Source organism: Festucalex cinctus, chromosome 1 (genome assembly GCF_051991245.1).
Source record: "Festucalex cinctus isolate MCC-2025b chromosome 1, RoL_Fcin_1.0, whole genome shotgun sequence".
NCBI lineage: Eukaryota > Metazoa > Chordata > Actinopteri > Syngnathiformes > Syngnathidae > Festucalex > Festucalex cinctus.
The window spans coordinates 61,132,354-61,150,039 of NC_135411.1; the positions used below are offsets into that span (position 1 = coordinate 61,132,354).

Sequence of the window (17,686 nt, forward strand, 5' to 3'; positions counted from 1 at the left end):
CAGTACAGCCAGGTCATAAGACCTAAATGTAGAAATGGGATTAAAAAAAAAACAAAGCAAACATTGCTACAGGCCCTTCCCGTGTGATGTCACATTTGTGTGCCGAGTGCAAAGGCAGCCATGCTGGAGGACCGGCGGTCGACACGAGTGAGTTACAAGATGTCAGGACCAGTGTGATGCACCTTTGTTTTGAAGTTCTTTGAGTTAGATGGCATGTTGGATTTGGCAGATGTTGTTCATCTGTTTTCAGGCCTTCCCAGGAGGCTGGAACAACCATCCCATCTGAAGGTGAACTTTCACACCAGGATTTTGGGCCTGTTTATCCCATACATTCGGGCCAGGAACCTGTGACCTGAATAAAGATTTGCAGGTTTGCTAAATCTCACACTTAAAGAGCTGTAAACAAAGGCAAAGTACAGTTGACAAGTTTCAGCATCAGACCGAAACCTCTTGAGTCACAATTTGATGAATATGTTTTCAAAAATAAAAAAGAAAATTTCTTTTTCCTTGTGGTTGCTTTCATTTTGCTATTTCATTTTTTTTTTAACGTGTTGCATCAGGCAACTTGAATTTCATTATGAGCATTCATGTTTTACCAACAGGACAGATTTACAGTACTTTGAAAACATTAAAGTAGTTGTTATAGTTAGTCAATGTATTTATTTATTTATTTTTAGATTAAGCATCTCAATGCTAAAACTGCATTTTTTTTTTGTTCAAATAAAATTCTACAAAAAGAAAAAAAACATTTAAAACCTCTCCCTACCTCAAGACACTTTTACTGATTTCCATGTTGACGCGTTAACATTATTTATTGACTGTATATTTTCAAATAAAGACGTAAGAGCCAGGGCGGCACGGTGTGAGAGTGCTTAGACGTCCGCTTCCCAGTGCTGAGGACACAAGATCGAGTCCAGGCTTCGGCCTTCCTGGATGGAGTTTGCATGTTCTATCCGTGCCAGCTTGGGTCTTCTCCGGGTACTCCAGTCTCCGCCCACATTCCAAAGACATGCATGGCAGGTTAATTGAACACTCTGAATTGTCCCTCGGTGTAAGTGTGAGCGTGGATGGTTGTTCGTCTCTGTGTGCTCTGCGATTGGCTGGCAACCAGTTCAGGGTGTCCCCCGCCTACTGCTCAAAGCCGGCTGGGATAGGCTCAGACCGAAACCTCTTGAGTCACAATTTGATGAATATATGTTTTCAAAAATAACATTTCTTTTTTCTTGTGGTTGCTTTCATTTTGCTATTTCATTTTTTTGAACGTGTTGCATCAGGCAACTTGAATTTCATTATGAGCATTCATGTTTTACCAACAGGACAGATTTACAGTACTTTGAAAACATTAAAGTAGTTGTTATAGTTAGTCAATGTAATTATTTTAGATTAAGCATCTGAATGCTAAAATAGTGCATTTTTTTTGTTCAAAATTAATTAGCCGGCCATATCATTGTCTCACTCTGATTTTTGGGGTGTTTATTCAATTAATCAATTTAAAACCTCTCCCTACCTCAAGACACTTTTACTGATTTCCATGACACATTAACATTATTTACTGACTGTATATTTTAAAATAAAGACGTAAGAGCCAGGGCGGCACGGTGTTAGAGTGGTTAGCACGTCCGCCTCCCAGTGCTGAGGACGAAATATCAAGTCAAGGCCTCGGCCTTCCTGGATGGAGTTTGCATGTTCTATCCGTGCCAGCTTGGGTCTTCTCCGGGTACTCTCCTCCCACATTCCAAAGACATGCATGGCAGGTTAATTGAACTCTGAATTGTCCATATGTGTGAGTGTGAGCATGGATGGTTGTTCGTCTCTGCGTGCTCTGCGATTGGCTGGCAACCAGTTCAGGGTGTCCCCCGCCTACTGCTCAAAGCTGGCTGGGATAGGCGCCAGCACCCCCGCTACCCTTGTGAGGAGTAAGTGGTACAGAAAATCGTGGATGGATGGATGGATGGATGGACGTAAGAGCCATTTTGTGGGATCACATGTAGGTTACAAAGTTGACCATTAGATGTTACTATATGGCATTGCGACATACCATCTCAACTCGATGGATATCACTTTCACAACAGCTGCAACTGAAACAAAGTACTTTACAGAACAGTACATTTTTATAAAGTGCTGATCAAATTGCAGGTGTGTTATACAGACGGAGCTCACATATAGTTTTTTACCGTGAGTTCGTCACATTGTTTATTGGTTTAAAGCAGTGGTGTCCAAACTACGGCCCGGGGGCCATTTGCGGCCCGCCGTCCATTTTTCAGTGGCCCGCAACATGTTAAAAATGGCATTTGACTCAGTTCAAATAAAATAAACAAAACAAAAATGTTTGGAGATGGTCAAAGTAAGAAGGGAGGGTATCGAGGTGCCATTAAAGGTTATTTTAGTTAACTAAAACTAATGAAAAAACTAAAACTAAAATTTAAAAAACAATATTGTTACCGAAATAAAATAAAAACGAAAATGCTTTTTAGATAACGAAAACTAACTGAAACTACATTTTATGTTTACAAAACTAACTAAAACTAACTATACATGTCCTTCGTTTTAGTCTTTAGTAATTAATTTAATGCATGAGCCTTTAGGGATGATTTTAAATGTGAGTTTTAGTAATTTATTTTTATACAAACCAGAATAATGACGTTTGAAAGTATGTCACACAGAAGTGATGTCATCTAGCAGCAGCCAATAGAAAAGTACCTTCAGATGACGTTGCTCCCATGATGTTTTTTAAATATTGCGCACAAGTAATACACATTCAAGAAAAAAAACTAATGCTACTCCGAAGCACTTCAGAGACTCCCTGCGCGCTCCTGCCCATTGACGCAAGCACACGGTTGAGGGGCACAGCGGTGGGGGATGCGGGTGTTGGAACGCGACCCGGAACCGGAATCAAAGCTGATGTGCAAAAACACGGAAGTCCCGCGTCTTCCGTGGCATATACCCCACAATAGTCATTTGAAAAATAACTTAGATTTTCTGTCATTGTGTTAGCAGGTACTGGAGCATTCGCGACTGGCAAGGCACAGTGTTTCTCAACCCCGGTCCTCGAGTACCCCATCCCTATGGTTGCAAGTCTCAACTTGCTAGACAACAAGTCGACAGTGGACAAGATAGTCATCCATTGCTGGAGCTCTCCAATGCAAGCCGGCGAGACTTCCTTGTTCGCCGAGCCGCTCATTCGACCAATGAAAGGCTGTTTGCAACCGCGGAGCCCAACCCAAAACACGGGTCGGACCGCCCCCTCAATTTGAATAACATTTAGTCCATTGTCCCTAGGTGTGCTTGTGGTTGTTCGTCTCCGTGTGCCCTCCAGTTGGCTGGCAACAAGTTCAGGGTGTACCCCGCCTACTGCCCGTAGCCAGCTTGGATAGGCTCCAGCAGCCCCTGCGACCCTTGTGAGGTGTAAGCGGTAAAGAAAATGGATGGATGGATGGATGGATGGATGGATGGATGGATGGATGGATGGATGGATGGGTGGATGTTTATCCCATACATTCGGGTCTTATAACTTAGCTGTGCTAAAAATATAATGCATGTACGCATTTAATTAAAAAAAGAAGTCTAAAATTGAGAATATGTTTTACCTAATCTGTCCTAGCTATTTATTTGATGAAATGGCAGAATTTTGTGATACACGAAAGATTTAAATTACAACATATCCATCCACATTATTGACAAAATATAGTATATGATGTCATTAATTTTCTAAGCCAGATAATAGAAAGGTTTCAAAACTTTTACATTTGTTGCAGTTTTCTCCCAGTTGTACTGTATTGTTCTTTAAAAAAAACAAGAGAGAATAATTTACCATTAATAACTAAGTAGCCGTTGTGTCTTCATTTAGGTGGCTGTAAATGTGACGTCATTGTTTTTTTAAAGTTTCAATAATGCTGATGCTCATTACTGTCTTGTATTTTTGTATTAGTCATGAAGAAACACTTACAGGGGTGAAACCATCATCCATCTATAACCAAATGCTCTTTTTTGGTTCTGTTCACCTAATGCATAGTGGTGTAAGGTGGTGTATTTATGTTAATTTTGGGTGGTGGGGGGCGTGACTTCCTTGTCCATTTAAAGTCGCCACAATCCTGTTTTGTCCTTGTAAACCACAATTCAAGTGTCGTCAAAAACCACCATTCTGTCAGGTCTGATATCTCAGGTTGTGAACCTCTTTTCTAAGAGCTGAAGTGTGCTAATTTTTTCTCAATTTTTTTGCAGTGTTTTAGCCTTACTCCCATCGTTATAGTCCCTTTAAAAAGGTGTGTCAACCTAAACCACCACCGGGCCTGTTTTTGAAATTTGTCAGTCTATACCATATAAACCTGTATGTGTGTGTGTGTGTGTGTGTGTGTGTGTGTGTATATGTGTATGTATGTACAGTACATACAGTGGTACCTCTACTTACGAAATTAATTGGTTCTGGAAGAAAGTTCTTAAGTAGAAAATTTTGTAAGTAGAGACAGATTTTCCATGTAAATGCCCTAATCCGTTCCAAGCCTCCCAAAATTCAGACATAAATGTTTTATAATGCATAAAAATGCATCAAAACATGAAACAAACACATGTTACAATTAGATTATTGCACAATAAATGAGAGTTGTGCATAATGTAAAAACAAAAAACAAAGAATAGAGTAAAGAATAAAAATGATGGTCATTTAGCTTTTTAACTGTTGTCTTCGTTTTTTGTCCTCCTTGGTTCATGTTCTCTCTCAGTGGTTTTTGCCTGGCGTTTTGTGAAGAACTGATCCAAGGACGTTTGCTTTTGTCAGCTTTTAACAATCCTTCGGAAATGTCCAAGGCAAACGTCATCATAATGAGCGATTGCCCGACTGGTTAACCCTTTTTTCCTGGGTGATTCGTCTCAACAAATTCAGAAACTTCATGGAATTTTCCTAGAATGTCTTTTATTCGGGCTGATGGAATCATGACTGCCTCCTCCTCCTCGTCCTCTTTGAACTCCTCCTGCACTGTCGTGTGTTGCATTGCCTCCAACTCCTTCAGCTCCGTCGTTGAAAGCTCCTCGTTGTGCTCCTGAATCAACTCGATGTCCTCTTCATTCACCTCAAGACCCATGCCCTTCCCCAGCGAAATAATTTCCTCAACTTCAGGCTCAACTACACCCTCCACCTCAAACCCCTCCATATCCCGTGGGGCAACATAATCGGGCCACAGTTTTCTCCACGCTGCATTGAGGTTATGCCTGGTCACCTCCTGCCAAGCCATGTCAATGATCTTGAGGCAAACATCCATCCATCCATCCATTTTCTTGACCGCTTATTCCTCACAAGGGTCGCGGAGGTGCTGGCGCCTATCTCAGCTGGCTCTGGGCAGTAGGCGGGGGACACCCTGGACTGGTTGCCAGCCAATCGCAGGGCACACAGAGACGAACAACCATCCACACTCACAAGCACACCTAGGGACAATTCGGAGCACCCAATCAACCTACCATGCATGTCTTTGGTAGAGATAGACCGATAATCGGCCGGGCCGATAATCGGGGCCGATATTTGACATATTGGTACATATCGGTATCGGCCTGTTTTATTAATCTGACGGCCGATATAAGCGATCCATTTAAAACTCCGTCTTTTCGCTTCGAATGCAGCCTAGAGCGTCTTTGTCTGTTATGGAGTCCAACTCCAGCAACGTAATGCCCATAGCAGCATTTGATTGGTTAGCCGTGCAAGAGCCAGAACCAATCAGTAGTGTAAGCCGCGTATCACAGTAGCCGGTCACACACGCACCCACGGACACAACACGAGACACATGCTTCGAAGGTAAGTTAAAAGAGAAGAGACTCCGCCGAACTTTTCACCATGATAAGCTAAACACATTGAATTATGTTGTGTATTAAATGCACTATATGAATGAAGCTGCATTGCCTTGCATTGAATCCCGCTAGCTAACAGTAGTGTGTTCAGTTTAGCATGTAGGCTAACACCCAGTAGCTAATTCGCTACTTGAACTACTCGGGGAGGGAATCACAGACATTTTCACTTAATTAAGTAAACAATGTTTGTTAGAAAGGTTCCAAATATTAACAGTTGTCATTATTAAATTGTCTAGTTCCATGTTAAGAGTAGAGTAAGGTCATTATATTTACCTCTCGTGACGCACACATTGCATTCTGGGTCACGTCCACTACTTGTTGCATAGCGGTTATTATGCAGTTAGATGCCACAGTGACACTAAATAGCGTTTAGTTACTTTATATTGTGTTTTTTTGTCGCACTGGTTTGCCATTGTGTGCCTTAAGCTTCGACGTCGATTTGATTGACAGCTTGTTGTGCAGCTCGTTAAAGTCCGCTCCGTAACTAATTAAGTGTCTCAAACACCGTTTAACTACACAAACGTGTTCTCTTTCGTATGTTAGGCATTAGTAGAGAAGTGCTTATTTGTTCGTTTTGTCTCTCTTTTCACGTCATGTCTGCCGTCAGTTGGGACATTATCCTCTCAATGGATGCCACTAATATGTAACATCTACGGCCGTAGTCGGCTACAATTAATGTTCAGTGATGTAATTTCGTTACGTGCATCATACTTTGAATAATGAGCTCATGTTTGGTGTGTTGTATAACTTTCTCGTGTGTTAGTAACTATTCATGTGTACAGCTAAGATAGTGCTTGCTAATGTGAATTAGCAATGTTGTAGCCCAGTTATTATTTAGACAAGTAAACCTGTGCCATTAAGTGATACAGTACAATACAGTAGTGAGAGAATAGTGTGCCCATATACACACGTGTCTATAAGTGTAAAACACATTAAACAGCAGAAACTGGCAGCGGTCCACCGCAACAATGTCTGTTTAACCAAGTTATTCTTACTATTATTATAACCAAGTTATTTTACTCTACCTTTTTCTGCGTTGATTGGGACATCCTAAGTGGCAGTAAACTACATGATGAAGTGTGTTGTATCCTGAAGCTGTCTTTTGACAGTTCTCTTGTAGAGAGGAGTAGCATAATATTGCTGTTCTAGATTTAATATCCTAAGCTTATCAATACTGTCTATATGGTAACAATAACAATAATCATAATGAGAATAAGGTCTACAAGAACTGTATGGTGTTCAGGGATGAATAGTTTTTCTCATGGATTTTTATTTTATTTTTTGCTGTAGTAATAAGTAATGCCACAGTTGATGCACATTTTGAATGACAGGGTTCCTCCTATTACTTTAAAATATGAAAATATAACATTTATAACATTTATATAATAAAACTACAAGTATCCCAAATGCTATAAAAGGTAATGTCACATTGGCCCCCACATTTAACTCCCCCCGCCACCAACGTCTTATTGCAGATGGAAGGATGTAAAATGAAAAGTGCAGTGTGAGAATCCATTGTAAAGAACGGCTAGGGTTTGCATTATTCAAAAATTTGGTGCCAACATTTTAACTTTTACTGCAAATGAATATCGGCTTCAAATATCGGTTATCAGCCTCCTTGACTAACGATAATCGGTATCGGCCCTGAAAAAAGCACATGTGGGAGGAGACCGGAGTACCCGGAGAAGACCCATGCGGGCACGGGGAGAACATGCAAACTCCACCCAGGAAGGCCGGAGCCTGGACTCGAACCGGAGTCCTCAGAACTGGGAGGCGGACGTGCTAACCACTTGTGCCGCCCCTACCCATTTATAATCAAGTGTAAATATGTTACTTCATTAAAAACGGCCAAAAATAATAGCAACAGCACTCATACTTTATATATATTACATAAATAAAACACAATATTTTAATCAACAATGTAAAAAAAAAAAAAAGTACAATAAAGTGATTACAAAGCAATTGAAAACAATATCAAATGTTCATTTCGAAAATAAAGTTAACAAAATATTTGTTTACACAAAAAAATAAATAATACAAAAGAAAATAATGAAGTGTCCAAGTGTCAGGTGAATCATTCGCATGCAAGGCACTGGTAATCGCCCTTGATATTAGGAGTCCCGACACACCCATGGTGAAACCACCTTTTGCACATGTCACAGCGAATCTTAAAAGAGACAGAAAGTGAAATGTAAAAGTAATCTAGAAACAATCTATAATGTTTTGGGAGCCATAGTCATATGCAATAGTACTTTGAAAATCACAGCAGCTATGATTAGAAGTAGTACATTTATAAACTCAACTGAACTTTATTTATAAAGCACTTTAAAACAAGCATTGGTGTACACAAAGTGCTGTACACAGGTGTGCCCCTGGTGGAACCCAGGAGCAAAACTAGATGGAACCCACATGAACCCATATGAAAACCCACATGGGGCCCAACTGGACATGTTGGCTGGGTCGTTAAGAAATTTCAACTCCACTTAATGTTGATTTAATTAACAACAATAATATCACTTTCGGAACTTTTACATTTTGCATGCTTACCCAAAGATGATTATCGTTATCGTTCTCCTCCAACCCACAAGAATGACACAGGTTGCTAAGATCATCTGTTAAGACAAGGAGTATAAGTCTTCAATATTCACCACCAAATTAAAAGAAAATAAATTGCTACAATCTAAAAACCCTTCTGTACTGTGTATTTTCTCTGGCTGCCCTGATTATTTGATCTTAATTCTATCATCAATCTTGTATTTAGCTGTTTAATCAAGTTTGTCACTAACATCATTTGAGCTGGGACATTACTGGAAAAAAAAAGTCACATTTTAGAAATAGTTTTAAAATTAATAAAGTGATGTTTAAAAATCAACCTATTTCCCAATAAATTGATTGAGATTGATCATTTAAGAAGAACATTCACCAGATTCCCGAAGGAGGCGGGAGGCGGGAGGCTATATTTTGCCTCATCCTGTTCACTGCTGTGATTGTGGTCTTCATGTTGACTGTTTGTTTGTTTGTTTGTTTGTTAATATTTTCTCTGCAAACTGAAGAGAATTATAGTTATTACAGTATATGTGTTAAGATGAATACATAAACTAGTGAGATGCCGATATCCATGTATTAAATAGAACAACATAAATAAACGTTTGTCTCTACATCAAATGAACAGTTCTTTTATGATGAGTGTCACAAACAGCTATAGTCCTGTCAGAATACAGGCTAACAGATTTTGGTTTTAATTTAAAAATAGTAAATGACCTTGAGGTTGTACAAATTCTTTCAGCGGTGTGTGGGTACTCACTTTTAAGGCCAGGACACCACATGAGGTGCCATCTTGTTGGCGTGCATGAGGCAGGGTGCTGCAAGCCCACCTCGATACATTGCAGCCTTTTTTTGCGCACAAAGGCCCTACATGAAGGAAATATTTGAAATTATATTTATATCTGTTGCATTCTCATTCGACAGATCATAGACCTGCCTTTTGCCTGACACTGTAGTACTTTCTGTGTATCAGAAGACATCATTTTAAGAAAAAATATTACCTTGTTGACTCCTGGCACCGCTTAATGTTGCTCTGAGACTCCCCCAATGGATCAATAAAAAGGCATCTCTTGTCATGTGAGTACATGACCTTTTTATTTTTAACACAGAAAAAGTTAATTAGGCATCTTTACTAAAAACTGGGTGTGCATATGTAAATATTTTACACGTCAAAAATTGCATTTGAATGGGAGCTCAAGACAAAAACATGTAGCTAGATGGCCTTCATAACCATTGATGCACCTCATAAAGAACCTATATTTATACTGCACTTCACATCTCACCATCAACATCCAGTGGTGGTGGTCGTTCACTATTCCCATGACGACAGAGTATGCCATAGCATCGAGCTGAAAGTAGAAAACAGTTATGAAAACCAACAGCATAATCACAGAAAAAACTTCCAGGGACATAAAAGTCCACTACATACAGTCCTGAGTCTTGGCGACTTTCCTTGCCAGATTGCCGTCATCGAGAAGCTATCAATGACAGCAGCCGCATCTTCATTGCACTTATTGTACTCCCGCACAAGAAGAGTCAGGTAAGCATTGATTACCTATGAAAAAAAAAATCGTGTGTGAGGCATGCAGTTTAATATGCTGTTGACTGAGTCACTGTTACAGTATTCTATAAGGAGGATAAGATACCAAAGCATTATGCAGGTCACTGAATTGCAATTTATGCACTTTTCATTAATATGAATAAACTTATCATAAAAATTAAGTGTAGCCCTTAATTCTTTGCATGGAAAGTGATGGAAAGGGATCTGTTGGAGCCTATGTATTCCTTCTTTTGACATTGTGATAATTATTATTTATCTGAATTATTTTCTGGGCTTCCCGACTCCTCCTCTTCCTCCTCCTCCTCCAGCCAGCCTGCTGATTACAGATTTAAGACAGCTGGATAGGCTGCTGGGTTTCCTTTTTTGTTGTGTTGAAGGAGTGAGGAGAGTAATAGTTTGTTAACCACTATAACTTTGTTAAGTCAATAATTTAAGTTTTAATTTGCTTTTTTGTTTTGAAGTGAACCACGGAGATGTTTTTTGAATAGAAACCTTTGTTGATTAGGAAAATGTTCCCATGAGTGCTTATTGTTTAGTGGGTCGAAAAACCTCCTCCCTGGAAGCTGCTCTTGCGCTTTTGGAGATTTTTTTGGAAGGTAAGAGTAGCCGCAACAGCATCAGATTATGACAGTATACCTCACTCTCAAGCTCCTGGTTGGGACTAGTCCTTTCTATGTCCCAATAGTACAAATTGTACTTTTCAATCTTTGAGAGAAAGATGTGCTTTTTTCCCTGCCCATGCCTCTTGCACATCTGAGGAGATTGAACCACATGAAAGCATTGTTAAGTTGCTACTGTATGTATAACATGCTGTATTCTGAAAACTTTCATTAAGAACTTAAAAGGCCTTTAATAAAAATGATCATTTTTCATTTCACCAACAAATCTTAAAAATGTTATGATTTGCACTGCAGTCAGATGGAAAAATGTCAGTGAAGTCCATTTAGCTAAAATGCAACAGGAGATGACAAACCTTGTATTTTTTCCCCGATTGAGAAAGCAGAGAATGAAACTAACTTACATTTTTCAGTTTGAAGCTCTGGTGCAGCTGGAGGTGAGGAGGCCAGCGAGGCCGGAGATGTGGAGGTCGATGAAGGCAAGGAGGCAGCTGGAGGTGAGGAGGTCGGTGCGGCTGGAGGTGAGGGCGCCGGTGAAGCTAAGGAGACAGCTAGATGTAATGAGGCTGGTGCATCTGGAGGTGCTGATTTGGTGGATATGTTAAACTGAATGACAGAGGGACGGTTAGTCTGGGGTGCAGGTGAAGTTGAAGGCAAGGAGACCTTGGAAGATTTTATTTTATGTGGAATACGTGGAACTTCATTTTTTGCTTTTCCAAGCAAGTTGGTCAGTGTTGACTTTTGGAAGGACCACACAGTTACCTCCCTCGAGATCAGCACTTTTACCTTGAAGCGCTCTTATAATATATGGGCCGAGGAAGTTGGCCTCCAGCTTTCCACCCTTCCTCTGCTGGTTCCTCACATTTTGCCTCCAGACCTCATCTCCAACTTTGAAGACACCTCTTGTAGCACCTGATTTGAGCCTCCGCCGCATGCTCGCCTGCTGTCTCCCCACATTTGCTTTGACAATGTCCCTAATGCTCTCCAGCCTCTTGATTTCCTCAGCCGGAGATTCCTCTCCCACAACAGCCCCAACATTGCTGTCCAACTGCACACAGAATTTTACACTTAATACACAAGCATTATTTTGCAGTAGATTTTGTCTTTGCATTGCATTGACATATACTTACAATTGCATTTACACAACATACTTTGCAGTTACACTTGTAATAAAATCATTTTGGTACTTTTCCACTAACCGTTTAGTGCACAGGGACCTCCGATGGGTACCGGGCCTCTCTCCCAAACATAAGGAAGTATGGGGAGTATTTGATGGTGATCTGTTTTTTTGTCCTAAGCCCGAACATTACGGCATCCAAATACTCATCCCACAGGTCAGGTTTGCTGCCTACCAGTTTGCCAAGAGCCCTGAATAATAAACATATTCATAGGCATGTATTTAAAACCAGTCATTTCAATTCTGCCAACATAAATTGAAGACTATATACAGTAGGTCATGTTTCATGAGTAGATTGACCTTTGTTAACTTTTGACCTATTTTCTTCTCACCTTTGGATGGTGCCATTCATCCGTTCCACTAAACCGTTTGTTTGGGGATGATATGGTGCACAAAGACTCCGTTGGATCCCGAGTCTTTCACACACACTCTTGTTAATCTGTAAATGCAGAGTAAACATAAATCTTTAACTGTAAAAGAGTCTGGAGGAATTTTTTTTCTGGAAGGTGCAAAATTATTAAATGGAAGCTTCTATTTATTTTTACTGGATATGTAGCCTTTTGACTCAAATAATGATGAATCAAACTCTCGTCTCACTCCAGCTTGAACGTCACTGTGAAGCATTTTCTCTTCCTCAATTAAAACTTATCTAGCAGTGACATCTTCCTGCGATGCTAACTTTAAAAAATATATATATAACAGAATCCTTTAATATTTTGTTAGTTTTTTTGTTTCACAAAATTTCTTAGTGAATGTGTTCATTCATATATTAATTATTTATTAAATTGGTAATTGACTGTAAATAAGTTAAAATTTTGGACCTTTTCTATTACATAGCTAGTGAATTGTGTGTGTGTGTGTATATGTGTATGTATGTACAGTACATACAGTGGTACCTCTACTTACGAAATTAATTGGTTCTGGAAGAAAGTTCTTAAGTAGGAAATTTTGTAAGTAGAGACAGATTTTCCATGTAAATGCCCTAATCCGTTCCAAGCCTCCCAAAATTCAGACATAAATGTTTTATAATGCATAAAAATGCATCAAAACATGAAACAAACACATGTTACAATTAGATTATTGCACAATAAATGAGAGTTGTGCATAATGTAAAAACAAAAAACAAAGAATAGAGTAAAGAATAAAAATGATGGTCATTTAGCTTTTTAACTGTTGTCTTCGTTTTTTGTCCTCCTTGGTTCATGTTCTCTCTCAGTGGTTTTTGCCTGGCGTTTTGTGAAGAACTGATCCAAGGACGTTTGCTTTTGTCGGCTTTTAACAATCCTTCGGAAATGTCCAAGGCAAACGTCATCATAATGAGCGATTGCCCGACTGGTTAACACTTTTTCTGGGTGATTCGTCTCAACAAATTCAGAAACTTCATGGAATTTTCCTAGAATGTCTTTTATTCGGGCTGATGGAATCATGACTGCCTCCTCCTCCTCGTCCTCTTTGAACTCCTCCTGCACTGTCGTGTGTTGCATTGCCTCCAACTCCTTCAGCTCCGTCGTTGAAAGCTCCTCGTTGTGCTCCTGAATCAACTCGATGTCCTCTTCATTCACCTCAAGACCCATGCCCTTCCCCAGCGAAATAATTTCCTCAACTTCAGGCTCAACTACACCCTCCACCTCAAACCCCTCCATATCCCGTGGGGCAACATAATCGGGCCACAGTTTTCTCCACGCTGCATTGAGGTTATGCCTGGTCACCTCCTGCCAAGCCATGTCAATGATCTTGAGGCAAACAACGATATTAAAGTTCTGCTTCCAAAACTCACGAAGGGTAAGCTGAGTGTTTTCAGTGATGTTGAAACACCTCTTGAACAGGTGTTTTGTGTAGAGTTTCTTAGAGTTTGAAATGAGTTCTTGATCCATGGGCTGGAGGATAGAGGTGGTGTCAGGTGGGAGGTACAACACCTTAATAAACGAGAACTCCTCCAGGAGATCATCTTCGAGGCCGGGAGGGTGGGCAGGGGCATTATCGAGAACGAGGAGGCACTTGAAGGGGAGATTGTTCTCCTCTAGATACCGCTTAACAGCCGGGCCAAAAACTAAAATGACCCACTCAACAAAAAATTGACGGGTGACCCAGGCCTTGGCATTGGCCCTCCATAGCACCTGAAGTCTTTCTTTTAATATTTTGTGAGCCTTTAATGCCCTGGGATTTTCGGAGTAGTACACCAGCAGGGGCTTGATTTTGCAATCCCCACTGGCATTGGCACAAAGGGCAAGCGTAAGGCGGTCTTTCATGGGCTTGTGGCCTGGCATTTTCCTCTCTTCTGCTGTGATGAAGGTACGGCGAGGCATCTTTTTCCAAAAAAGGCCCGTCTCGCCACAATTAAAAATTTGCTGTGTAGCCTTCCTCAATCACCAACTGTTTGAATTTTTGCACGAATTCGTTGGGCGCTTTGTGGTCGGCGCTACTTGCCTCACCATGCCGAACAACAGAGTGAATTCCAGTCCTCCTTTTGAACTTGTCGAACCACCCACGCGATGCCTTAAAGTCCTGGTGTTCTTTCGCCGACATTCCCTCACCTGCATCCTCCTTCACGAGGTCATTAAAAATGACAGTTGCCTTTTCGCAAATGATGGCCTCAGTCACTGTGTCACCAGCCATCTCTTTCTCCTTTATCCACACGAGTAACAACCTCTCCATCTCATCGTTCACTGCCGACCTCCTCTTCGAAATTATAGCGAGGCCTTTGGAAGGTGTTATACCTTTTATGGCTTCCTTTTGTTTTAATAACGTGGCGATTGTAGATGTATTACGGCCATATTCTTTGGAGAGATCAACCAAACGCATCCCTTTTTCATACTTTTCTATTATCTCTTGCTTTGTTTGTATGGACAAAAAAACTTTTCTTCTTTTCTTTTCCTTTTTTCTCCATCACTTTCTTGGGGTCCATAATGAATACAGTACCTACTGAAAAAGATCCGAACACCTCGTGGTCCGAGGGATGAATGAGGAGGACGCTGCATAGACAGCGCTCAATTATCTAGTTACTGTATTATCTACGATGCCTTCAGTCTTAGCCAAAGGGATGACAGAAAGATGCATAGACATCGATCTAGTACAGTGATACCTCAGCTCACGAACATAATTGGCGAAAGTGTGTGTAAGGCGAAAAGTTTGTCTTCCGAACATTTATTTCCCATAAGAAACCATTAAAATGAGAATAATCCGTTCCCAGGTTCCTATAAAACATAATTTTCTACTAAATAAGCCTTAAAACTACACAAAAATATACCTTATTTTATGTATAATAAATGTGCTATTGTATTGTAATTAAAGAAATAAACTGTACTGTATAATAAAGTCGTTTTACCTTTGTGATGGTAGTTCTTAAGGATGGTAGCAATGGTAGACTTACTTCATTCGCGAGCGTTTCACCGCGTAGAGTGTTTATGGAACGGTTGCCGTTCATTCGCGCTTTCATACTCACCGGAGCGGAGGAGGCGTGTCCCTTGGTGAACAAGGAAGTGGAGCACTTTAGCGAGTCAACAAAAAGTGAGCACCGCCAACTACTTTCACCTCTTTCCTGGGACTAAACAGCCGTGGCACTATTTTCTTCTTTTTTGAGTTGCGTGATAGCACTTTCGCTTTTTTTAGTGGTGCGAACTCCATTGACTACAATGCAAACGCGCCGCTGTCCCTCGCTTTTGGTGAGAACGTAGCATTAGGCTTAACACTAGCCTGTGGTGGGGTCTTTTTCGGTCCCATAATAGCCAAAGTACACTCAATATGGTCCAAAATGTCTATCAAACACAAACCGCGTCCGCACTAAAAGAAAGGGGGTGACGAACTGGGACGCCGTGAGCGGGCGTCAGGTTCTCGTGGCCTCCACCGTGGTGCTGTTCGACCGCGTGGTTTGGTTCGTCCGCTGAAAACTAGTTCGTCAGCAGAGACTATATGCTCGCGAATTTAATGTTCGTGAGGCGAAAAGTTCATGAGCTTAAGCATTCGTCAGCCACTGTATCTAGTTATCTATGATCAAAGATACATACGGTCTTAGCCAATGGGATGCCAGAAAGATGAGTTCGAAAAAACAAAAACAAAAAAAAACAAAAAAAGTATGTTGCGGTCGGTACTCTATTTTTACCTTTCGTATCTTGAAATTTCTTTCGTAACAAGAGGCAATATTTTCCTGTTGAGTCGTTTCGTAAGTAGAAAATTTCGTATGAAGAGACGTTCGTAAGTAGAGGTACCACTGTAATTAAATGCACTCAATGAAGTTTTACAGCTGATACAGTATTTACCGCATTCACAAATTCTTTCCCCTGGTCAGTGTCATGATGGGGGTGTGATAGGTGGACCCAAAGAGGAGAACACAAGCAGGAAGAGCAATGACAGGAATGCTAACTTTATTGACTGACAGGAACGTGGACTGGCGTGGCATTACGAGGAGCAGACTCGGCATGACGTGAAGACTACTGGGCAGAGCGTGAAGGCTTGGCATAATGGGAAGACTTGGCATGGCGTGGCGTGGATGACTTGACTTGGCGGGAAAACTAAACTACATGTAGAGAACTGTGACAGACGTAGTTCAACTTGAACAAACATAAATAAACTTAACTAGACGTAAGGAAACTGGAACCAACAAACAGAAACTTCCAGCACACTTGGACAGGACACTCAAAGACACTGCAACAAGAAAAGACAATGCTCCCACACCCACGTGAAACAAACACCACTCCCTTATACCAACACTAATGAGACACTAAAAGGACACACCTGGGAGACACAGCAGGCAGGGGGAACCAATCAGCAACACACACACACACACACACACACACACACACACACACCCACGGGGAAGGGAAGACACAAGCAGGTGGACAAGGTTAACCATAACGAGACTAGGGGAAACAAAACTGGACAACAGACAACATAAACACCCAAAACTAAACAAAACCCCAACCCCACCGAACTGAAATATAACAGTCAGTCAATATTCTCTTTGGTGCCTCAAACGGATGAAAAATTTTTCATATGCAAGACGATACTTCTGCAGCAGTTTTGTTATGTAGTGGATATGCCTGTGGCCATTTTGTGTAATAATCAATCATTGCACAAATGTATTCATTGCCATTTATTGTTTTTGTAAGTTTGCCAATCAGGTCCATGGCCACAAGCTCAAACGGGTGTGTGACCTAAAAAGGAAGAAGAAAGAAAATCAGATTAAGATCCTTGGGAACAATTTAAATAATTGCCTGTGTAAATAAAAAGAAATGCCAACCCTTATCTTAATGTGTTAACATGCTGTTGTGCCGAAGTAGTAATTAACCTCCCTATTGGGTTTCAAATTACAATTTTTCAGCAATTCTTCTGTGAACCATAGATGGATGATAAGATATGTCATATAATAAATATACGGAATGTTTACCTTTATAAGGAGTGTACTGCACCTCCTTTTTTATAATTTTCTGACTGGCCTGACAAACTGTACATTATGATACCTGCAAAGAACATGTACATGAAAATGTTGCCATCAGCTAGCATTGTGGTTGATGATATTCCATGTTCTGTGTGAAAATAAAAGCACATGCACTCATAACTGTGTAAAATAATCTAGTAGAATTTTATTTAAAGCATATTAGCTTGCAGTATTGTGGGATTACCCATTTATCAATATCCGCGGTCATTCCGGGCCAGTAGAATCTTTGACAAATGGCATTCCGCGTCTTCTTTTGCCCAGTGTGAGCTCCAGTCGCACTGGCATGAAAGTCAATGAAAATATCATTGGCCTCTTTCGACCCACACACAACTTTGGTTTTGCTTTGTCTGGCTGAACCTTTGTTGTACAGCTGCTCTCCTGAAAAAGAAAACGGAAAGCATATTAACTCCTAGAAATACTTTACTATTTACTATTTCAATTTATATCCTATTATTAATTTCGAGAGAAACCTGTGGCTTGGTTTAAAAAAAAAAAAAAAGAAGTGAGATGGGGGGGGA

The 17,686-nt window shown here is 40.6% G+C and overlaps 1 long non-coding RNA gene across 1 annotated transcript; it reads right to left on the reverse strand.

Annotated features, from left to right (window-relative positions):
* Nucleotides 1–8,847: 8,847 nt before the first annotated feature.
* Nucleotides 8,848–9,456, reverse strand: LOC144003379 (uncharacterized). The gene is made up of 3 exons (XR_013278966.1): nucleotides 9,381–9,456; nucleotides 9,140–9,246; nucleotides 8,848–8,882 (listed from the first exon to the last, which is right to left on the reverse strand). It is a non-coding gene; the product is annotated as an uncharacterized LOC144003379 (long non-coding RNA).
* Between the last annotated feature and the right edge of the window lie 8,230 nt (nucleotides 9,457–17,686).